General features: G+C 37.2%; 1 protein-coding gene and 1 long non-coding RNA gene across 5 annotated transcripts in view; one reads left to right on the top strand and one right to left on the bottom strand.

The window, feature by feature from the left end:
- ADGRB3 (adhesion G protein-coupled receptor B3) overlaps nt 1-25,132 on the bottom strand; it is a 717,179-nt gene that overhangs the window by 553,381 nt on the left and 138,666 nt on the right. The gene's annotated exons all lie outside the window — the stretch shown is intronic.
- Nucleotides 5,940-7,937, top strand: LOC112658711 (uncharacterized). Its single transcript, XR_003135909.3, has 3 exons — nt 5,940-6,092; nt 6,412-6,775; nt 7,592-7,937. It is a non-coding gene; the product is annotated as an uncharacterized LOC112658711 (long non-coding RNA).

Here is a 25,132-nt window from a genome sequence, read left to right as displayed (position 1 = left end):
ATTGACATTTGATCTGAGTCTTTGAAGAAGAGATAGGATTTCAATAAGTAAAGAAAGATGACAAGGGCATTTCCATAAGAGAGATAAACATACAGGCCCAGAGGTGACAAAGTATGTGAGGTTTCTTGGCAAAATAATTTGGGGGGCAGTTGTCCAATAAAAGATATAGAGTAGAATATTAAAAAGAAGGTAAATAAGATTATGGCTAGAAAGGAGAATAAGAACACCACTAGGGCAGCCCTGGTGGCTCAGCAGTTTAGCGCTGCCTTCAGCCCAGGGTGTGATCCTGGAGACCCAGGATCAAGTCCCACGTCGGGCTCCCTGCATGGACCCTGCTTCTCCCTCTACCTGTGTCTCTGCCTCTATCTCTCTCTGTGTGTCTCTCATGAATAAATAAATAAAATCTTAAAAAAAAAAAAGAACACCACTAGAAAGATAAATTGAAGTCAATGGAGAGGACCCTGACTGCCATAAAAAGAAACCTGAAACTCATTCTGCGGCAAATAGGGGAAAAGTTATTAATAAGGGAATTGAACTAAACAGAGGATTTTAAAAAGGTAACTCTGGCAGGAATGTGGAACCCAGATTAGATTGATGGAGACTGTATTTATGGAACCATCTACCTAGAAAATCTAATTCCCAGCTATTTGCACTAATAAATTCTAAAAACTTACTCAGCTTAACTGATTGAGTTGATTCATTAATCAAATAATTAGTTCAATTAGATTTGTATTTCAGCTGACCAGTTGTTTCAGTAAATACACATCAGTATGAACTTTTTGCTATACTATGCTATTTTCCACAAGTTCATGAACGTTCAGAAATTAAATATTAAGATTTTACATTCCTTATCAACGTTTTTTGAGTTCTCCATTCTCTAAGCAGAACTGGTCAAAATTATTGCTTCCATGTTACAATTGAATACAATGTGAAGCTTGGAACACAAAAAGTTAACCAAGCATCCACTTTTCTTTCCACATCCATAATGTGACACATTGACATACTGCCATGTTTGCTTCCCATCTCAAATAGTGCTCTCATTTCCAAGAGCATAGTAAAATTAATCCATCTACTCAATGTATTTAGACTGTATTCAATATTCAGTTACTGTGGCATTTGTGTGTGTGTGTGTGTGTGTGTGTGTGTGTGCGCGCGTGTGTGTGTTGCTTAACTGGAAAGAGAAATAGTCTGAGATTTGGAGATTTGGGTACATGTATGAGTTCTACAAAATTCAGTTTTGTGTCCTTCATTGTATCAGTTAAATTTATTGTATTTCAATTTCTTCAAGTGAAAAATAAAGGAACTGGATTATTTCCTTTCCTTGCCTGAGGCTCTAAAATACTACTCATTTTTTAAAAATCTAATTCATTATTGTGTGTTTTCAATGTCTTGCAAATCCCATAATCTATGTGGCAAAAGGTTCGGTCAGCTTAATCGTAGGCTGTGTCCTCTGCTGTGATTCAGACATGTCTGGACACATTTGTCAAACTAATGGGACAGACTGAAGAGGAGTGGATTTATGCATTCCATGTGGGTATCCTTCTTTGGCTTAACAAAGAAAGGGTGAGCACTGTGCTCTTGGTTAATAATTATAGGGAAGATCAAAAATGGAAAGGATAGTGACTCTCTTTTTGCTGAGTTTGAAATCTATTTGAAGTCCCAAATTGAAGGAGAGTGGTGCTTACAGCCTCTGAGAAAAAAGCATGACACTGAGTAGGGAAGAGAAACATTTCTTTTAAGACCAGAAAGTTTGATGAACCCATGCCCTGGAAACTCCGAGAAATAACACAGGGCAGAGGACCAGACTAAGTTTTTCCATTACACACATGGGCAACAAACAAGCAAAATAATTAAATTAATGCTATACATATTAATTAAGCCTATACACACGGACCAGTGGAGCTAGAGAAAACTGAAATTAAATTTGGTCATGATCTCATCAGCAGCACAGAATCCTTTTTGCTTCTGTCTCAGAATAAAGTATTTATATTACATGGTTTGTGGGGTAAGTAAGTAAGCAAGCCTAGTTGGCCAAAGGCATTTCTGGCTCTGAAGTCAGCCGCTTGTTCTTCCCTCTTCCCTCTCCCATTTAGACACACATCTGTCTCTGTGGTCCCACAATAGCTATTTGCACCCATAATGATATTCTTCCTTCTGTACAATAATTTCATACAAAAATTAGTAATTTTTGAGCTAGTTCAAAGGCAGAATTGTTAATTTTTACAACTCTGTACTAACGATGTTTAACTTCTCTGACATATCAGTAGCAATGGACATAGTTAGCCCATGCCCTCTTTCTAGTAAAATGTTTATGACTGAAATTAACATCTAGGATCCCCCAAATCTCTCCCTGTTTCTTCTGACTCTCCTTGCTAGTGCCCTGATTCTGATTGGTGTAGCATGCCTCCAGGCTCAATACCTGTCTGCCTTTTCTGCCCCCCATGGTCCTCTAGTCTAAGTGTTCTCAATAGCAGATATGCTGATGAGTCCTACCTTATCTCCAGTTGGATCTCTCTCCAAACTCCTGAGGAAGATGACCAACCACGCACCTAACTGCTCTTTGTAAATGTACAAAATGCATCACAAGCTAAACATACCCAAAAAAGAACTCTTAATTTTCCCTCTCCATATTTCCCCCAAACTTTGCTCTTCCCACATCTTAACTGCTCAGGCCAAAATCTAGTATTCCTTCTTGATCTTTTTTTCCCACACAATGACTGAATCTGTCCATATATCAATATATTGATATACACACTGAATCTAAACACCCCTTAATTCCTCACCATCTCCCTGCTCCAAGACACCATGATATCCCTCCTAAAGTGCCGAGGGAGCTTTCTCACTAGTTTCTCTGCACCTACTCTTGCCTCTTGCAATCAATTTTCTATGCCCAGCAGCCAGCATGATCTTTTAAAGACACAAATCAAAGCTTATTAATGTGATGGTCAAACCCTTCAGGATTTCCTTTTCAACTGGCATAAAGTCCAAACTCTTCTCTACTACAAGGTCACTTCCTATCTTTCCAAAATTCATTTCTTTCCCTACTCCCCACTTTGACTCTCTCCATCCCATGCCAAAACTATTTCTGTTTCATGATGTTTGTAGTCACTGGTCACTCTGCTTAAAATGTGTTTTTTCCAGATCTTCAAACAGGTGTCTGCTTCATTCATTTTTCCAATTAAATATCACCTTCTCAGAGAGGCCTTTTTCTAACCATCTTATCTCAAATAGAATTTCCAGTGGACATCCTCCCTCTATTTGCTTACCTGCTTTAGTCTTCTTTATAGAATTTATGACTATCTAGAATTATATAGGTTTTTTTTGCACACTGTTTCCTCTGTAAATGTAAACTACCTAAGAACAGAAAATCAATATTTTATTTATATATAGAGCACCTACAGCATTATTGACATATAGTAATTATTCAATTATATTTCTTAAATTAATGAATAACTATTTTCCCCAAAACCTCTTTATTGTACATTCCCTGTCTTGTGAGTAGTACCACTTCTTATTCTTCCTCCAGGGTATGAAACCTAGAAGGAACGTTTGGCTTGTCTTCCTCACTGCTGAAATCCAATGAGCCACTAGTTACTGGTAAGATTCTCCCTCCTAAATAATCTCTTCCCTTCTCTATGGCACTGCCCTAGTGTAATGGCAACTAGGCTTGTGAGTTTGTGTTTCTGTTTTAATATTTTATTACCTGTATTTGGATTTTGTAACAATTTCCTCACTGGTCTCCCTAATCTACATCTGCACTCCTTTCTCCTCCTTTTACCCATCACTACGTTCTTTAAACTGAAAAATTATTTTTTCTATGTTGTGAGTGTGTTCAATTATCTTTCTTGCTCTAAACCCTCCACTGTCTTCTGATAGACCAGAGGAGGATGTCTGAGGAATCAGTGGATATCCAAAACTTTTAACTCCTAGCCTGACCAGGATTTCTCTTTAAATCCCCCCTTACCACCTCCGGTGCTCTCACGCTAGAATTTGAAAGCTGATGGACTTAGCATTCCTGAGCCACACAGGACATTTCAACCATCAACATATTTGTACAAAATATTTTTTCTACTTCGAATATCCTGCTCCCATTATCTTCCTCCTCCTAGAAAACTCTTGCCGTTTTAAAAATGCAATTTTGAAGTTCCTTTCTCCAAGAAATGTTTTCTTAGTCTCTGGACTGAATCTCTTTCTTCAGTACCACTTCTGTATTTTAAATGTGCTTCTACTGTTGCACTCTGTATTTGGTATTCCAAATCATTACCTTAAATGTTTGCCTCTCCTACTAACCTGAGAACTCTTTAGAGGTGAGAACAATGTTTTATTCATCTTCTTAACGTCTAGATGAAGACCTAGAACAGACTTGAAGCACAGAAGGCTTTTGAATACATGAATATTTGCTGAACTCTATGAATATACACTTCCATAAACTTATGTATGTGTTAGTTGTTTTTCAATAAATCATCCATTTTAATGAGTTTATTTTAAATTTTATTTAAACATCTCATCCCTCGGCTTGCAAAGTAAGTCTGTCACTAAGGAGAGGGGGGCAGGAAGAAGTTCTTTAATTTCAAAGTGCATCTTGTAGAGAATTGCTTCACACTAGAAATCAGAACAATGGGAACACCACAATAAGAAAGTACAAGTAGGAAGACAGAAAGCATGATAAGAATAGAAAAGGCACCTAGGTACATTCACCCAGGTGAATGTATCAGTCAAACTGAAATGCTTTTACATGGTTTACTAATAAAGCAAAAATATTATGTGATTTCAGCTTCCCTATTTAACGTCTACTGTCCAAACAGAGGTGAAAGCATAAAGGACATTAGAAAAATCCAAATCCCGATCTGAGGAGTAGGACTTGAGGAAAGGAAGGATGCCTTGTCTCCAGATAGCCAAACCAAGCAGAAGCATTTGGTAGACTGGGAGCTGGAAGCCTCCAGTTCAAGTCAGTGATTTAATTTAATAAATTGGAGCCTCCATGCCAAGCCCTTAAGTACTCTGAGTCTCCATTCTCACTTCTGTAAAATGGGAAAATGATTCCTAAGGACCAAGGGCCCTGCCCATCAGTGGGTCCAGAATGCTTCTAGGGTTTCAGTGTGTGCAGGCATCTCTCTTCACTTCCGCAAGGGCAGCTTTTTCTGCTTGAAATGCCCTACCTTGGCCCGTTCTTCAGCTGCTGAAACTCAAATGAAAAATATTTTCAGAAAGCTTTCCTTTACAGCTCCAGGAAGCACTGAACATTTCTGCACATGGTTTGTTTTCCACAACTCATTTGTTCATATGTCTGTCTCCTCTTACTAGGCAGTGAGAGAGTAGGAGTCATGTTTTCCTCCCCTATGTACCAGATGCTTCTATTATGATGTTTGACTGATGCTAGACACTTAATGCATACTTGTGGAATAAATACAGAAATGACAAATATAAGGGATTATTATCATGGCTCATTCATTTTTGCATACTGACTTACTTTAGCTCCTAGATAGGCCTTGAGATAAAGAGAAGTAGACATTCTAGTCATAGAATGTTTTCCCCCCCAAAAACCCCTAGGAACTTAGGGAAACAGATACACTTTAGGTCTCTGGAAATATTTTTCAAATAGCTTTTATATCACCTGTGACATTCTTTTCTCTTAATTTTACAAAGGAGCATATGTAGCACAGATGTAAGTATGCATAAAAGTTATGAGTTTTTCTCTTTTTCTTCTATACTACTTTTTCCTCACAGAGGCTACCTACAAATAGGCACTTAAGAAATCTCACCCTCATGTCTGGCAATTCATTCTGTTTTATTTGATTTACAGAAAGAATTGTGCCTAAATTGTTATGAATGGGCAAAGCTATCCCCTGGACTGATTGTATCAGAAGTTATAGAAGCAAACATTTCATTTCACAGTTTTCTGAATTTGGGTCATAATAGTAGAACTGTCACCAAGACAACCTGAGACTTATGCAGTGAACCTCAAAGATGGGGCAAACATAGTCCCAGAAGATGTGAATTCATAAAGTGCTTAACTGGAGCTTTCAGACAAAATAGGAATTTCTCAGAAATCACTTGGAAAGTCTGGGAGCAGAATTACTATAGTTACTCTGGTATGAAACATATGAATAATTCTCAAAAGAATGGCAAAGATAATGAGAATACAAAGAATGGAGGAGTTGTCAGGCAGAGTAGCATTTAGATTTGTATGAATACAGGCCTTCAAAGAACTAAAGGAAAATTACATCTAGGCAGATTCCAGTCAATAATGTTGTATACATAAGAATTAGCTAGTAAGTGGTAACACACAGAATGAAATATCTTGGACTAATACTGAGTTCTAGGTAGATGCCAAGTGGTATATACAAACACATATATACTTCTTCATTTAATTCACTATAACCCTATAATTTATAATTATCGTTATTACAGGTGCAGAACAGTAGGATTCAAGAAGCTTATGAAACCTGACCAAGTAGCAAAGGAAGCTTTGAACTCAAATCTCCCTGGCTCCAAGGCTTCTTTTTTTACACTTTTCACACCCGTGATTCTTAAGCACAGGCTTATCATTTACTTGGCAGCAAAACCAGAAGAGATTCACGAGGATGGAGACTGAAATTCTACGAATCAAACATTCTACAACATTATATAAAGCCATTAACACACTTTAAGTATGAAGCCTGAAAGTGTGTCTAGTTCATCGATAGGTCTTTTAAAAAAAGAAAAGAAAAAGAAAAATACTGCTCTAGAAAAATAATTATTAAGAAATTTTGGACTGTTGGAAATTCGATGAAAGGTACAAACTTTGCTTTAGAATGCTTTGCGTTTTAATTCAAGGTGTTCATGGACACCTTCAAGCTCATTCATGAACATTTCATGTTTACTTAATACTTAAATCTTAACCTTTTTCCAAGGACTTGTGACAATTTTAGCTTTTAGATTCCCCATACATATTCAACCTTTAAAAATTAAAACTTGACTGAGGAAAAATTCTGATGTTTTGATTTGAGGAAAAACATTGATTTGACCTCTAGCTAGCTAAGAGCATCTTATGATTTGCATTTTTATCACTGTATCCTTGCATCTGATTATTTTAAGAAGAAATATATAATTACTCCTGTTTTTCATAGTAACCTTTAGTTTCTTGAATGTCTTATCAATCTTTGGAAAGAATATATTTCCTTTGTTTTGGACCTCTGTGCCTTTCTATACTATATATTTTATTTCAAGTTATATGTTTTTCCTCCAGGATAATTTAATTTACCATTAGTTTATAAAAGATAATTTTAACTTCCTATTTTTATCTGCCTTCTTTTGAAATGTCTGGCTGGTTGCAGAACTAAAGATGTGTGATTGTTAAAGTCATGAGTTTCCAATGGCATATTCATGAAAGAATGGCTAACAGTAACAACGAACACACCTTACAGTCCAGGGGCCCTGAAGTTTTAATGGCTATACATAACTTCACTTTCACTTTCATGAGCATGTTACCAAAAATCCCCATTACTTGGCTCCACCTGTCTACCTATGGCTTTCGTCAGTATTTTATGTTATCTCAAAATTAGCAAAAATAATTTTGGTTAAGAATAACAATTTATGAAAATTTTCATAGAATTTCCCCAGGAAATCAAGAACATTCTGGTTGATCTATGTCAACTGAAGGAGGAAATACGATATTCTACTATCTTAGGACTCCAATAATGCCTGGCATTAAAACTTTCAAATTATCTGAGTACAGTTAACAGTCACATAGAGGACAAGATCAAGCTGGATTTAAGCGACAGAACTCCAATACCTTTGTGATCCTTTCTGCACACAGATCTCTCAGGGAGGATTAATGAAGAAGAGCTTCCAATCCTTGATTCAGACTCTTACTGAATTGTATTTCTAACAGGCATATAGTGCATCACTGTAGCTCTCATTTACTTCAAAACTACAAAGGAAATAAAGCCACTAAAAGAGACCACCAGGTTGTAGATGTGCTAATTGTCACATCTTGGGTAAACTATTTCATTTCTTTAGGCCTCACCTTATATGTAAAGTGGGAATAATAATAGTGCTTGCTTTATAGGGTTGTTGTGAATACTAAGTAGATGAGCGTATAAAGTGATACATGATATGAGCTCAATATGCTGCAGCTATTACCACAGCATAAATTTCTACTCCACATTGCATCTCATTTTATAGAATAAAATGAGTTGGCTTGCATTTCACACTGATTGCATAGCTTTAATAATTCTTATATTTTATTAACCTATATTTATGGATTAGTATGAAATAGGACACACATGCATAAGCATACACTATCAAAATATTAAGATGGGTTAATGTCACATGATTCTCCCTTAAGGGATTATAATTTGATATCCACATTTGCTTTGGCTATCTCTTTGAATCATTTCCAAATTTAAAGGACACATAAAATTTGCTAGTATACATAAGCAGTTTTACCATCTAGGAGTCCTGATGTTGGTTTGGTTATACTGTAGAAAGTAAGAAACAAGATATTTAAGCTGAAATACTGCTTCTCACATACAAGTCCCAAACAGCACAGGCAATTTTTAACACTTAGAGTTCTAATGAGACAGCTTTACATGCATCTTGAGAAAGCAGTAGTGGAAAGGCTTACTCTGTCGTGGATGGAAGGGCAGTAAATAATACTAACTGTACCTAGTTTCCAGATTTAAAATATGAAGGATTATTTCAATGATGAATGCGATGGTAACTCATATAAACTAATTTGTAAATAGGGTGATAATTTTATCCAATTAAAAATTTTAAAGACAGAGTATAACCTTGAAGAAAATTATGGATGTCCTAAGAACAAATGCACACATAGAGCTAAGATAGTAATTCACACTGTACTATGTAGTTAAATGGATAATCTATGGCTATAAATAGTGTATATAATGCACATACACTCATACAAAGAATTCAAAAGATAGAGTAATTTTAAAGATCAAAATCCAGCTATCTCCCCACAGGGGTGGCATGCTTCAGCAGCACAGCCCTGCAATATACAAACAGCCTAGAAGACCTACTACACAAGAACTTGTGCCATCTCCCTCTACTTAGTTACAACTAAGTACCCATGCAGTCTTGCTTTAGGCTTATTAGGGGTCCTCCATTGAACCATAAAGCAAATATTTTAAAGAAAACAAAAAAAATTACCAGAAATAATTCTGAATGCTGATACTAAGAAATAAGGGGACAAAAATAAACATGAGAAGAAGCTGTTATCTAGAATATCTAGAAATATGCTTCCTGGAGGTAGAGAATTATATTTGTGCAAGGATTATTTTGCTGGGTCTTCTCTGTGATGTAGGCATCACACATTGTCCATGGGGTAAGTCTAGGCATTTTCTCAGGTATCTGAATGCAAACACTTCTAGCTGGGGTACTAAGTATCCTAGTTATTAATATAAGAGAGTATTCTGTGCAGCTCTCCTGTACTAACATTTTAATACCAGGAAAAGGGTTTTTGGAGGTTCTGGGTCTAAACAGAGGGAGAAGATGAGAAGTACACTAGAACAGGATAGCAGGCATAGGCCTAGGTAAGAGCATGTAGGGATCCTTACAATGGACTATTCAGTGAGGTATTTTCGTATTTATTTCAATCCTCCCCACACTAGTCGTCATGGAGCTTCATGTGGAACATTTGAAAATCTGACTTGTCCTCCTAAATGACATGGAGGCATAAAAGGAGAGCAGAGAGCAAGAGTACTTCAACTGTGATCCATCTGAGCTACTGCAAGGGTGAAGAGTGGGAGTGTGGTGGGGCAGGGGCGGGGTTTGTATGGAGGGGGGTTGTTGACTGTTGATGGAAAAGAAGCATCAGAGTATCCTTGTTTCTGCCCAACAAGAGATATATTTACAGTGCAGACTCCAAGCTTAAACTGCCTCTGCCAAAAGGGGTATAAAATGCCAGGGCTCTTAACAGTGAGAGGAAATGTTGATTGTGCAGAGCAAATAAAGCTGCCAGGACAGCATTGACACAGACGTGAAAGAATTCAGGTCAGAGAGATGGAGGGCTGCAGAACCACAGGGCAACAGTCACTTTAGATCACAGGGAAAGAAAAGCAAGACCTTACTCAGAATTTAAAGACCACTTAAAAAAGCTAGGCACCTCCTATAACTTAGCAATAAGGGCTGTGAAATAAGACCGAACATTCTAGTTCTCGGGACAGGAGCACTGCTGATCACTGGTAAGGATCTTCAATGAACCAGAAGTCATGTCTGCTGTTTGTTTATGCTAGCTCCTCAGGGAGGAAGGCACACACAGATTCACAATCAATAAGCTGTACTCCCGCATCATTACTGAGTGTGGAATTCAGTCAATCCCTCTCGCCAATACACAGAATTTTAAAATAATTTTTGTAAAATTATTTTTAGAGATACTTGGCTCAGGAATGCCTTATGTAACTCTTCTAGTCAAGATTCTAAGCCTACAGGTGGTAAAAGAAGGAAAGCAATATTCATCTTTTAACCAAATTTTTTTCGTAGCAAAGATTATTTCTCTGGCTAAGCTCTAGGTTATATTAACACTGCTCTGGTTGACCATCTGTCCATTCTTATAGTGATCTTCAGACTTTGGACTCTGATTTCACTCCTAGAACTTGCCTTTCTGGATCTTCCAAACTATCATTTAGATTTGTTCATGAACATTATTTTAATATCCGTGGCTTGGCTAACAGATATATTGTACAATTTAACTGACTTCTACATTAACTGATTTAAACATTTAAAAAATCATTTCCAACCTATAATTTGAATAATACTTTTCCCTTTTTCATCAAAATCTCTTGCGGGCTCTATTTTAATTTTTTTTTTTTCAGGAAACCAGTTCAGATTGGGAAGACATGCTCATACTCTTATATATGTGGAGAATGAGTCATAGTTTTGTCATTCGAAGCCAGCAGCTCTCTAATGGCACAGCTAGAAGTGAAGCTCAAATCTTCTAACTAAAGAATCTGCAGTGTCTGTACACTGCCCAGCATTTAATTTTCCACAGTAGGAAACTGAATTTTCCTAAATAGTCAATTTCCATTGAAACAATATCAGCCAAAGGAGTAAAAAAAAGGAATAAAAATCATCAACTTATTTCTTCAGCATTTTATATTGTATATCTTCATCACACTAATATTGCATAGATTTGTATTTCACATACACACAGATATGCACACAATCTTTTTACTCCTTTTAAGAGAAAAAACTTTTTTTTTTTTAATTTTTATTTATTTATGATAGTCACAGAGAGAGAGAGAGAGGCAGAGACATAGGCAGAGGGAGAAGCAGGCTCCATGCACCGGGAGCCTGATGTGGGATTCGATCCCGGGTCTCCAGGATCGCGCCCTGGGCCAAAGGCAGGCACTAAACCGCTGGGCCACCCAGGGATCCCGAGAAAAAACTCTTATCATTACCTGCACAGTCATGAATCACTCTGGGAATACATATACATGTGACCATCGTGTGGAAACACATAAATGAATATTCATTTTAGAATCATGATACTGACAATTTTAACTCTTTCCTCTGAATGAAGCCTATTGGCAAGTTAGAAGATATTACTAAGGAAACTACATTGTCATTTAAGGCTCTCAGATTATTTTTCTTTCATCAAGCATAAGTCAATTCCAATATAAGCTCATCAATATTAAATTTTTTTGTTCAATAAGTAGTGGTGATGAAGCTGTAGGAGAACCAGAGAGTTCTCCATCCCTTCATCATGTGCTTATTAGCCATAATTAAATTCATTCGCTTCTCTACTCTTTTCCATTTATCTAAACTGCTTTAATCACAAAACATGGCAATAATCTAGAGAATTTTGACATTCAAGTAAAAATAATGAACACAGGCAGCCTGGGTGGCTCAGCGGTTTAGCACCGCCTTCAGCCTAGGGCGTGATCCTGGAGTCCCGGGGTCGAGTCCCACATCGGGGCTCCCTGCAGGCTCCCTGCATGGAGCCTGCTTCTCTCTCTCATTCTCTCTCTCTCTCTCATGAATAAATAAATAAAATCTTAAAAAAAGAATACTATTAAATGCTGCAAAGGAAAAGAAAACAAGAAGAGGACATGGACTATTCCAGTATTAAGAATTCCTTCTGCTCTGCTGATACAAAGTTAGCTCCATTTAATACAGATGATGTATAACTCAAATGAGTGCCTACAAGAAAGTAAGATCGAAGAAAGCAAGAAAATAATTTTTCACCTGTTAGTGAGCAGACCAAAAACACGTTTCTACCTCTAAAGCACCTTGCAACATAATGGAAAACAGGTGAAGCTAAGTTTAAGGCTCATATAAAAGTATTAAATAGCTTTCTATTTACTGAAGAAATTGATATACTTGACAGGTGACATTTCTGAGAGGTAGACGATTGCCAGGGGAAAAAAAATTAAATCCATCACAAAGTCTCTTACTGAGAAGCAATAAATGGTATATAGATATGAAGGGAAAGCACACCATATAGAAAAATTGGGGAGTTATATAGTAGTTTAATTCCTTTAAACATACACATAGCATAATTATTTCAGAATAATGAGAGATAATTTGAATTACCAAGAAAACTGTGAAAATACACAAAAAGTAACACTGGCTTGAACAAATATGCCAGTTGATGGTGTTGGCTGTGCTATTCAGTAGGTCTGTGGCAAAAATTTCACCTTGCTGCTCTTCACATTTTTCATCTTCAAATTGTAGCAAATACAGCTATGATACTAAATAGTCCTCAATTATCTGAGGACTATGATACTAAATAGTCCTCAATTATCTGAGGACTACATGTGAAAGTTCTGTGGTAAAATATAAAGCTCTATAGCTCCATTTATTGATACTATTGTTTTAATTTTAAATTAAATTAATAAAGGGCCCAATCAAGCCTTTATAGCTGAAACCTGTCCAAATATCTCCAACTTCTTATCTAGAACATGGATTTTCAAGCACTGAGAAATTGAGAAAGAATGGTTGGATGGAGCTGGTGGCATGGGTAACATTTAAACTCAAATCCATTTTTTCAGGGCATCCTTCTAATATTCACTCAGTGGCCTAAACAGTGACCACGTGCTATACATGCAGTTCATGATAGGCACCTAACTCTGCAGGCAGGATAGTAGTCCGAAAACAAAACTGGCACACAGCCATCAACAATTTCCCTCTTCCTTGTCAATGTAGTGTCTCCAGAGTATGATACAGCTTCTGAATGATTCTTATTTCCCTTGCCTTTTATCTTTTCCAAATTCCTCCTGCTAAACTGTGCCTCAACAGTTCTGTATTAATCCGCCAGTAGCCGTGTTTGCCAGGCTCTTAGAAAATGTGATGCAGTATGATTGATAATGCTGCTGTGCTTGCCTGTTGGTCCACCTAGAGAAATCCTCACTCCTATTCCAGTTCAACTTGAGTGTCTGGTGTCCTCTGAAGCTTGCCTCCCAGGCAAATTGGTCACTTCTTTTTTGGTACCTATCCTAGAACTTTGAAAACTTATTATACCTAGGGATGCAATATAGAGCATGACAAGGAGCATGGATTTTAGAGTCAGAGAGTCTGCATCAGAATCGTGGCTATTCAGTCTTGTGACTCTTGACCTCTTAAAGTCTCAATTTTATCATCTGTAAAATGGAATGAATTCAAAGAGTGAAACAAGAAGCTGTATTTAAATCATTCATTAGAGTTCCTGACATATAAATAGTACTCAACAAGAGTTAGCAGCAGTAATATTGAGAGTGGTTTTTGTTTACATGATCATCTCCCCTTATAAAAGTGAAAATTTCTTCACAGCAGAGAGAATGCCCATTTCCTCTTTACCCTTTGTGCTCTGCAACATGCCATCACGTCGTATTTCTATTAACAATGAGTATGCCCAGCACAACACTATTTGGTATATTTGCTCTGAGCTCAATTCCTCACACTTCCCTTCTTCTGCTTGGGACACCTGTGGGTATGCAACGGTTTCCCTGGCTTCCTCGCTGGTATGCTTCCAGGTAGGTTTGGCCAGTGGGTGGCGCTGGTCTAACAAGGTGCCTCTGCTCGCAGGGATTCAGCAACTGTACCTCTTCTCTGTCCCTCCTGAGTGAGGCATGGAGACAGCATGTGGTGATCATTAATCTTAGGATGGCTTCGCATTCCTGTACTTGTTCTTCACCTCTTCTATCTCATTCTAACTACCATATTAAATTCTCCACATTAAATTCCCTCTATTGATTTATCTGGCAGAAATATGTCTTTCTAGCTGAACCAGGAATTTTTTTTTTTTTTTTGGATCTGACTTTTAGTCTTAGTGACCAGCAAAGTTTAAGTGGAGATAATATATTGCTGTATTTCACAGAGCCGTTGCATGGGATCAAAGAAAATTTTGGACATTTAAGTACTTTGAAAATATAAATTGTTGTACAAATACAACATTTTGCTCTTAATATTTTTGATTGCGAAGGGACAAGTTAGCTTCACTGATCTATAGCAGTGATGTTCTAAGCGATCCTGATGTCTTCCAAAGACACCATGCCTGTAACTTACACGGTTGAATAAAGGGGAGGACAAAGTCCAAAAGATAACTGACTTCGGCATAGCAGAAATTTATGAGCTCATAAGTCAGAAGACACTGATGGAAACAGTGAAAATTATGATTTTACTGAAGACAAGTAACTACTTGGACAACAGCCACCTTAGACTTTCCTCCAAGTCTTAATTTTTCAGATGAGCAACCACATTAAACTCCACAAGAATTCATACAATGGCAAGTTATATTACCCATTTAGTTGAAAACAACACAAATAAAAACAAAAGCAAAACACAAATGCAGATAGTAAGGCTTTGCTTGGCTTAAGAAATTCCAACTTTCAAGTAAATTTTTGAGTTCTGAATAAAGACATATTACAGAACAGCTATCTGAAATAAATCAATAAAATAATTAGATTATTAATCACAATGAGATAATTAAGATGACAATTAAAACCTAAGACATGTTAAATAATATTTTTTAAAAAACTGTATAATTGTGAAATACAAATAAGTCTACAAGTTATTAGTGAACCAATGTAAGTTTCCTTGTTTTGATAATGTATTCTGGTTATATAAGATTTTATCATTGGGGGAAGCTAGGAACTCTTCTGTACTATTTTTGCAACTTCGTGTGAATCCAAAACTATTTCAAAATAATTTAAAAAAATACTGTGCTTAGTATGTCAAGAGGATGTATAATATATCAGAAAAAAATCCATTAAAAAGTTGAAGTGCAAATTTTGAAGCCTTAAAAGGACTTTTTGCATGAAATTAGAAATGCAGTTCTTACTCTGCTACATAACTAATATACTGATGCATTTTAAAAATCACTCCACAAATATGTACTGTCAAGCCATTATGCACTGGATATGCTGTCACATTTTCCTCTTGATGTCTTTTATCATTTAAGTGATGTTCTTTTTTTTTCTGATCCATCTTTCATTTGGCCATGGGTTCCAAGTAATTTAAGCTCCTCTGCTTGAGCTCTAGTCATCCCCCATGAACACCCAAGGACAACAAGTCACCAAATTCTCCACAGCTCACTTTTCAAAATGACAAACAGGCCATATAACTATCAGTCAAACAAGAGACTCTGATCAGTTCCTCGTGATATTTACCTCTCAGTCTGAGTACTAGAAGTAGAAGAAACATCTGGACAAATAGAACAGTTGTATTCTTACTCTGCAGATGTTTGAGACTGGGCTTGTAGATATCTTAGGGATATCCATTCCGAGTCTAGGGATTCCTACAGACTCAGGAAGACCCCTGAACCCCAGCTCTAATAGTGAGTACGACTATGTAATTTCACACAATTTTGACTTTCCTCCAGGTGAAAAATATATATACATACTTTTCTCTGATTCGATGAAATTTGTTACCTTCAAAGATATTCCTTTCAATGAAGCAAACTCATAAGAAAACTGCTCTATAGTCTGTCCTGGGACATTATTTCTTTCTAAAATGTCACTTCTGTCACACCGGCACAGCTTGAATAAGAAGTAAGGGAAGTAAAAAGACAATAGACTGTTCCTCTTATTTCTTCCTTCTTGTGTAAAAAGTTACCTGGAATGCACCATCTGTGGCATAAATGAATGCTGTCTGAGAAAGTTCTTAGCCTCTCTGTTACTCGTATAAAAAATAAAGTATCTTATGTCTAATGTCTGTGATTAGCTTACATGAATTTGTCACAGTTTTTGGCACATGAGAAGCCCGCTTCCTGAAAACTAAAAAGCCAGAGGTAGGCATATAATTCAGAAAAATACCTGGGCATTGGCTCTTTCTTCCCACTGATGATTCACACTGACTTTTTATTTCAAAGGCAGGTATGCCAAATATTGATAAATATTCCCTCCAGTAGTACTTCATGGTTTGTCAGAGTAAGTCTTCTCCAAAGGAGACATTATTGCTAAGGATGATAAGGCAGCAGCATAGTAAGAATTGAAGCTTCTAAATCTCTAGAGACCCAACATTGCCCAGGCAGCATCTCATGGGCTGTGTGTGACCCTTTTAGGGATTCTAGGGGGTGGGCATGAGATGTACACGACTGAGGAAGGGGAAAGGGAGAAAGGTAGTTCTATCATATCTGCTTTAACTTTCAGGGCCACTTTTTTTCTGCTGTGATTCTTCTTTACCTAGTCTAATACACACACATACATATACATATATATGCGCCCATAATGTACATATATATAATGCATGCATTCTTTGTGAATAAATATACATATACACGTTTCTTTTTGTTTGTTTTTTTTGTTTTGTTTTGTTTTGTTTTTTTTAGCGAGAGGCAGAGACAGGCAGAGGGAGAAGCAGGCTCCTCGCAGAGAGCCCAATGTGGCACTTGATCCCGGGACTCTGGGATCAGGCCCTGGGCTGAAGGCAGACACTCAACCGCTGAGCCACCCAGGCATCCCCATATACACGTTTTTAAAAAAATTCTTGACTAATAAAATTGAGTGATCTCTTCTTGCCAATTCATTGCCCATTATAATCAGTGCAGCTCCAAGACTATCAGCTGCTATAATAATCATCAGTGTCTTCTTTCTTCACTGTAAGCTTATCTCCATTTGAGATCAGAAATAGGGTTCCCATTTGCTATACTGATCCTTTGGAAACCTAATAGAGAAACCATGATTATACAATTTTGCTAGGTCCCAACCAGAAGTGCCTTCCCTGTTCCACCAGATGGCAGTCCCGCATCAGGACAGAAAAAAGGGATGGGGGCGGGGGTGATGGTGGTGGTAGTATTTTGGATATAGAAGTATGTAATTTTGATATTTTCTGCTATGCTATGGAAAAAACTGACAAATAGGTTGGTTAGTAAGAAATGAAATGTAGGTGTTTTGTACAAACTCATCACAACTGTTATGCAAAAATAAAAAAGCAAACAATTGAAACTGCCTGAATTAAAAATATTTGGATGACTACCTAAGCTCTGCTACATGACATTGCAAGAGTTGAAAACAAACTCACAAATCATAGAATGTGTGCAAGTCTGTGGTTATAGTCACTATCTGCACATGGATGTATTCTAAATATACCTCAGCTTCAAAGTTACAGATTGCCTCAACTTTTTCATTTGGAAAGTGTGCATGACAATGCATTGCTGTTAGAATTAAGTTAGCATGCACACACATGAACAAGCTTCAAGGAATTGTCTTACTGTGGTAATAAAGGGACTCAGAAACACTTTGTTTTGCCCAAAAACATGGGGTGTGTGAAGCTTTTTCATCTGTCTCTCATAACATCTCTCACCAAATACCAGACTAGGTAGCTTTCACCCATTCCCTAGGGAAATTCGGTCAGTCCAGAAACACTCACACAACTCTCATGACAGTAGCTTGGCTATGCTCCAAGACTATGTCATTTGCTGGCAGTAAGTCAAGCTAATGAAATAGCATCTACTTCAGGATGCCTCATGTGACGGCCATGACGGGCTAAATGGCCAGTTCCATAGACAAGAATGGGTAGACCTACACTTGTAGCCTTTTAACTACTGAAACTGGCATCAACAGGCTTTGTTGCTTTATTGCTTTAAGGATGTGTTAGCTTTATACTAACTAGATCAGGATGATTTTGCTTTACATTGCTTATCAACATAGCACTTTTCAGCATGCTCCTGATATCAGCTAAATCAAAATTTAGCTTCAGCTTTCAATTTAGAATTTTTTGAAGCAGATAATGTACATTTCTGCGCACAAATCTTCTGGACCTTCACCTCCTCTCCGTTGGGAGTCAGCTGTAAACATCTTTAAGAGATAGTTCACAATCTTCTCCATATATACATGTTAGCAAATCATTCCTACCTTTAGTCATTTTTTTTGTTCCCGGAGAGATCAATTAATTGACCTCCATTCCCAATTCTGCTCCCTATTCTCTATTCTGTTCCCTATTACCTTCAGTTCCATCAGCAATTTTCTAGTATTAAAAAGTCTTGAGTTTCTTCTTTTTCAGTCACTTGCCACCATCTCCATGCGTCCAAACACATTTTCCTCTTGTTCCTGTGCCTTTTATCACTGGTCATTCCGGTTTTCACTGGAGGATGAATTTGTACTTGGCTCCCTAATATAAATTTATCTTGCATGACCCAACTATAAAGATATTCACAGAAGGAAAACAATTTGAAAAAAATATTTTTGCATTCCTACCAAAACATAGGGGCAGGCTTATTTTTCTATTCAGGAAATACAATCAAAATGTCTATGTCTGCAGACATTTGTTAATTGCATCATTGTGCAAGTGAACTAAGGTCAGTGAATTTAACACAAAGTTTGTTGACAATGGTAAAAATACCATTATGCTTTCAGAGATAAGAAGACACAGTTACAAGCCATTACAATGGAAAGTTCAATTTCCCCTGCACATAGGGGAAAGCATAATGATGCAGCTTATCAAAATCTACATTTTATGATAGTTGGATTGCATTACAGCACAAAAGCAGATTTCACATATTATATTTAACCTTGGCAAAAAGAAAAAGGTATGTAGGTCTTCTAGGCTGTTTTGCAATATTTTTTTATAATCAAGCATCTAAATGGGTCACGATGTAACACTTTATATATTTTTCCTAACCCAAAGGCCATGTAGAAATTTGACCTAATTAAAGCTCTGCAAAGAGGTTTTTAACTTTTCCACTACTGTGAATTTTAGTTATAAAATGAAGATTAAAAATTTCTTTTTGATCATTTCATATAAAAATCTTTAAAAAAATCAAAGTAGATTAATAGCTTTAGAAACAAATGTTGACACTTAGACCATAGCCTTTTATTGTGAGTACCCACTATAATTGGCACTATCATTTTTCTTAGATTTGTTTACTTTCCATTATTCATAATTGCTTCTTTTAATTGGACCAAGCTAGCTTCGTTTAGACTCCCCTTGAGAATGGTGTTGGCAGAAATGATTGGCAGTTCTCTCTCCCACACGGTGCCATCCTGAAATTGCAAATGTCAGTTAACAGGCTTCTCTCTCCAATGTTTAAGAGTGGGAGTCTACATTTAGCAGAAAGTAGTCTGGGTGCACATATTTCTGAATAAATGCATGTGAAATTATGCATTCAAATTACGGAATCAAGGGACTTGAAAGGAAGCCAGAGAGGTCAACTACTCCATCCATGCCTAGCCTTCAAGTTCCTAGTCTATTTTGAAGCCACTCCAGGCAGGAAAACTATATCCTACTTTTAAAAATCATTATATGTAATCCCTCTTCAGTTGTCTATCGCTGAGGGTTAAGAAGAGCATCACTGACTTAATTTTGCAAGCAATTTTTTTCTTTGCATGACTTTTTGCACTAAGCTTCTTCATAGAGTTTCTGACCAGAAATAAAACGGCAAGTGTCAGCCCCTTATTTTTTGTATCCAACTAAAATTGAGATACTCTTAAGCAGTGAGATAGCCAGTAAAGGGGGTAGTGGGATAAACAGAAGCTATCACAGTCATAGAGAGTCTGTGTTTGTCTCAACTTCTGAATCATCACTGAATACGTACTCTAAGCACTAATGCATGTAAGAAAAATACTTGGCCACATTAATGAATGCTGGAGTGACACAGCACGACTTTACATGACCTCCAAATTCTTACTTGTAATACCACTCAACACAACAAAATAACAATCTATTATTTAATAAATACTGTATGGATACACTGGTTTTCTAATAAATCAGGATTTCTTTAAAAAAAAAAAAGAAAAGTAAATGAAAAACTCTTTTGGCAGAGAGGCTGCCTGGATTCAAAATGAACTGAGGAACAGAAGAGAGGATGGTTCTCATGGTTAGGTCATAATTGGTAGTGGCTAAAGTAGAGAAATCTGTGGCAGCCCATATAAAAGAAGATGTAAGGCACAAAACAGAGTATTGCTATTTTTATGTGTTATTGTTGAAATTTTGGAAGTCTTTATTTTTATTTTATTTGAAACAGTTACATGGTTCCTACTGCATGTCAATCATTGTTCTGTTTTATAAATATTAATTCATTCAACCTTGCACATCAAGGGTAAGTGTTAAGACTTGGGGGCTACTGTTAAAGAATATGGCATCAAGTTTTCCCTGGCCAGATGCTGTCTGATGGGAATTTAGCACAAAGGAGTTGAAGTTCCTACCTTAATCTTCCTCTCTTCTCCCTAAAAAAAAAGGCAGTTTGCCTTTCACTCCCCAAGGCCATATCCAGCAACCTGCAGAGGTTAGAGGCCCACAAATGGCACCTGAAACAGAGGCAGCCACATTCCATTCTCTCAAGTCTAAGAAATGCAAGAGGGCACTAACTCCCCCTGTCTGGTTCCTTACTCATTTCACCTGCTGATCATCCCCAGTCCCACCACCTGTCAGGAACCACTGAGAAGTAGAGTGGAGTTGATAATGGGTCCAGGTAAGGAAACCAACACTTTCTCCACACCCCCCCCCCCAAAGCAATTTGTTGTGACAGATTTCTAAGTAAGGATTAATGTGACTTAATTAATCCTCACAAGTAAATTCTCTTATTCTCATTTTACAGGTGAGGCAGTAGTCATGAGCTTCTCCCCATCTCCTAGACTTCCATGTCTTTTGCTCAATTATTCTCTTAAAAAGCTGAAATGCCTCTTGCCTATTAAAAATATGCTCTCTTCTAGAACTCTTCTCCTTATAGGATGAGGGCACATTTATAGGTCAAGATTTTGCTTAGTGTCTGGAATGTATTTGTTGAATCCTGAACAGGTTTTTGCTAAAAGTGTATTTGCTCCTGTGACAAATAGACTTGTTGATAAAATGTTACTATTGTAATTTCTGTTTGCTTCCAAATAACATATTTTGGGGGCCAACTGGGATGGATTTCTAGGCCTCCTATTGTATTTCCAATCTTGAGAAATGTTTCTCAGGAACAAAGGTTACTGAACCACTACCTTTTCCTGAACAGAAGTATCAGTAAAAAATAAAACAGCAATAAACATTAGGCTGCATGCCACTGCATGCCCAGTGCCCGCGATCTTTCTCTTGCAATTAAAATATCTAAAAGTGTGTATAACTTTAAAAACAAAACTGGGGGGGGGGTGATTAATCTACTTTAATTTTGGGGTTGTTAAAACTAAATTCATTTATTCCTGGAAACTATTCTGAGGAGATTCATACTAAAATAAATCTGCTCAAGGGGTGCCTGGCTGGCTCAGTTGGTGGAGCATAGGAGGCTTGATCTCAGGGTTGTGAGTGTGAGCTCCACTTTTACCCTGGATGTAGAGTTTACTTAAAAATAAAATCTTAGAAAAAAAAGTAAATAAATTCACTCAAAACTCAGTGATTTTGTCCTCCCCAAAAGAAAAGGAGGCAAAGTGGAAATTCAGCCTTATTATACCAAAAAAGACTCCAAGCTACACAAAAATAGATTATCAGAATTATGGAATTCAACTCTTAACCCTGATCTCTCTGCTTAACAGACCATCATTTAAAGAATCACAGGGTTCCCTCACTTATTCAGGAAATCCTTAGTTCACACAAATCACACAAAGTAATAGTCCATAAAAATAAAAACTTAACAATAAGCTTTACAAACTTAAAAAAATGATAGAAACCTGAATTGTATTTGGCATCACTCTATCTTCTTTATAGATAACCCACTGCATGTAATTTTATGGGTTTTTGTGTGTGTGTGTGTGTGTGTGTGTGTGTAGTTTAGATATAAATTGTCTTCCCCTCCTTACCTCTTTGAGTTTACATATGAACCACCCACCTTACCATTTATGTTCCAAAACATTATATATCTCTTTCTATCAGCCTTTCTTTGCCTTTCTCACATCTAGATCGTCATGCCTTGCTGTCTCAATGAACCCAGTTCATCCCAGGTCACACCTCTGGTTTTACTTTTAAGCATCACTTCCCACACAAAGTCTCCCTTGAACCTCCAATCTGGACTACAGGTGCTTGCTGAGTTCTCATAGCACATGGACTTCCCAGAGCATAAGTTGTCACACAATATTCATAACTGCCTGCTTACTTTTCTGTACCCTTCATGAAAACCAAGCAAATGAGGGAAAGATTCACTTCCCACTCATATTTTTAAGCTCTAGAGTTAGTACGGTGCCCAGCATCCAGCAGAGGTAAATATTTGTTGAATGAATGGATGCATTAGTGAACAAAAATGACTTAACTCACTGTGCACTAATAATGGGTCCTGTCAAGGTTCATGAACTGCACAGCACTACAAACAGTTAGCTATCAGTTTCATCAGTGTCTCTAGATTCAGGGTTGGGAGTGTTTAGAACAATATTAATTCTGTGAGCATAGCACAGGGTAGAAAATAGAGCATAGCACAGGGTAGAAAATAGAACCTGCATTTTTGTAACTGTTGAATAGTAGCAGGGGGAGCCAGATTGGAGTCTGCCATGTACCGACTGGGCAACTTTGGGAAAATTACTTAGTTTCTCTAAGCCTCAACTTCCTTCTCTGTTAAATGAGAATCATAGTGATATTGAACCTACAGGCTGTTGTTGAGGAAAAAATGAGATAAGGTATGAAAATGTTTTTTTTATTAAAGATTTTATTTATTTGACACAGAGATAGCCAGAGAACAAAGTGGGAGGAACAGCAGAGGAGAGGGAGAAGGAGGCTCCCCACTTACTGGGGAGTCTGATGCAGGGCTGTATCTCAAGACCCCAGGATCAGGACCCCAGCCAAAGGCAGATGCTTAACCGACTGAACCACCCTGGCACCCTCTGCAAAACTTTTTCTTTTAACAACTCATAAAGAACTACTTACATGGTGTGTAATTACTATCGTTAACTTGTTAGAGCTATTTTTGCCAACACTACCAAGCTGTCTTTTTATTTTTGATTTTTATTCTGTTTGAAGTATCTTGACTTTTCTCATTAGAGTAACTGACAGAATTACAGATCTCTCAGAACTGATTACTAGTATGATAATTAATTACTGGCATTTTTTAAAATCACATGTTCCAGATAGGCCTTTTTTTTTTTTTTTTTTTTATGCTGAACATCTCCATTCCCAAATCTGCATCTTGAATTTCATGCTTTCTTCCAAAATTCGGCCTAGTTGCATGAGATTCCTGGATATCTCAAATAAAGAGCCCTACCATTTCCTCAAAAATCCAAATCTGAAATTGCCTGTCCCAACCATAGCTTTACTTACCCTGGTTCAAAACTTCAGAAGAAACTGCAGTCCTCTCAGCCTTTATCCCTATCACCTACCCCCTCTTGCACACACATTATGTTGTGAGCATTTTCAGTTTTGCTTCTGCAATGATTCACATCAGTCTTCTCTATTACAATTTCACTACTCATTTGCCGGAGTTGCTAAAGCTTCTTAACTGGTTTACCTGAGCTGGGTTCTTTGCTATTCTGATTCCTCCCGCAAAGCACCCATGGAGCAATATTCCATTCCTAAGTACCACTCTCCTCACAGTGGTCCTCTGCTTATAAATAGTAGCAAGCAATAAAAAGAGCCATTAAGGGCTTCCCACTCCCTTTGAAGGCCAAACTCCTTTATCAACAACTCAAAACCCCATACAGTTTGATCAACTGTGGCTGGGAAATAACCTCTTCTCCCTCAAGTTCTACTTTTTTTTTTTTTTTCCTGTCCTACAATCTCCCCTTCCCCTAGCTAGCTAGATGTCAAGGTGATCAGAGAGCTCCTTCCTTACTTATCCTATCTAACCTAGCACACCCAGGAAATGCCATTCTCAATCTCTTTATTCTGCTGTGGTTTTTTAGGGACACTTAAAACTGTGAGATGTTATTAACTTGCTTACTTGTTTATTGTCTGTGTTTCCTTGTTAGAATATAAGCTCATTGAGCACAGGGACTTTGTTTCATTTACTATTGTATTGTCAGAACGTAGACTCAGATGAAGGACCAAAATAGTATTTATTGGGGAAATGGATGAATAGGATTGTTATCATATTAGCCTTTAAAATACAATCAGATATGTACATTTAAATCTCTTCAATTAGAATATAATCTATATATGAGCATAGTCACACGTCTTTTTTATATCCCCTTTAGAACTCCAGCATGATCTCTGACTCTCTAGAGATGTTCAAAAATGGTGAATCAAATTAAATTATATGCATATATTGGGTATTTGATTTTTATTACTGCTCACTTCTCAGTTACTTAGGGGGATAAAGAAAAACCTTTCTGTGCTCACTTTGTTTCTGAAATCACCAAAATCTGACACATGAAAACTGAAATATTTCCATAATCAAAGTAAAAGTTTATAAAACAAAAATGTAAAAGAAATTCAAGATAATTTACTGTGATCTACTAATGGCTGTACTCTTCACTTGATCAATATAAAAGAACCTTTACTTAGTGTTTGTGGTCTAAGAGAAATAAATTGCATTTACTGACCACCTATGCTAGGCTAGTCACATTGTACCTACCCCTCTCTAAATTTATATGAATGCTAATAGGGAGCTCAGAAGGAGTAACTAATTTTTTAATGCCTAATAAGGAACTCTTGCACAAATATTTGCTGAAGGAATGAAGTCCCCAATGTCACAAAGCAATGAATCAAGGATATGAAGCCAGGTGTGTCTGACTGCAGGAAGGACTCAGCTCTCCCCAAGGAACCACTACCCCATGCCCACTCTCAGGGATCACAACATATGGGTTCCAACACTAGCCTTACCTCTAACCTCAACTTCTTGGAACTTCAGTTTCTTCTTATTTATAATTAACAGGCTGGC

This window comes from Canis lupus, chromosome 12 (assembly GCF_003254725.2).
Source record: "Canis lupus dingo isolate Sandy chromosome 12, ASM325472v2, whole genome shotgun sequence".
In the NCBI taxonomy this organism is placed as follows: Eukaryota; Metazoa; Chordata; class Mammalia; order Carnivora; family Canidae; genus Canis; species Canis lupus.
This window is presented reverse-complemented; position numbering and strand designations above follow the sequence as displayed.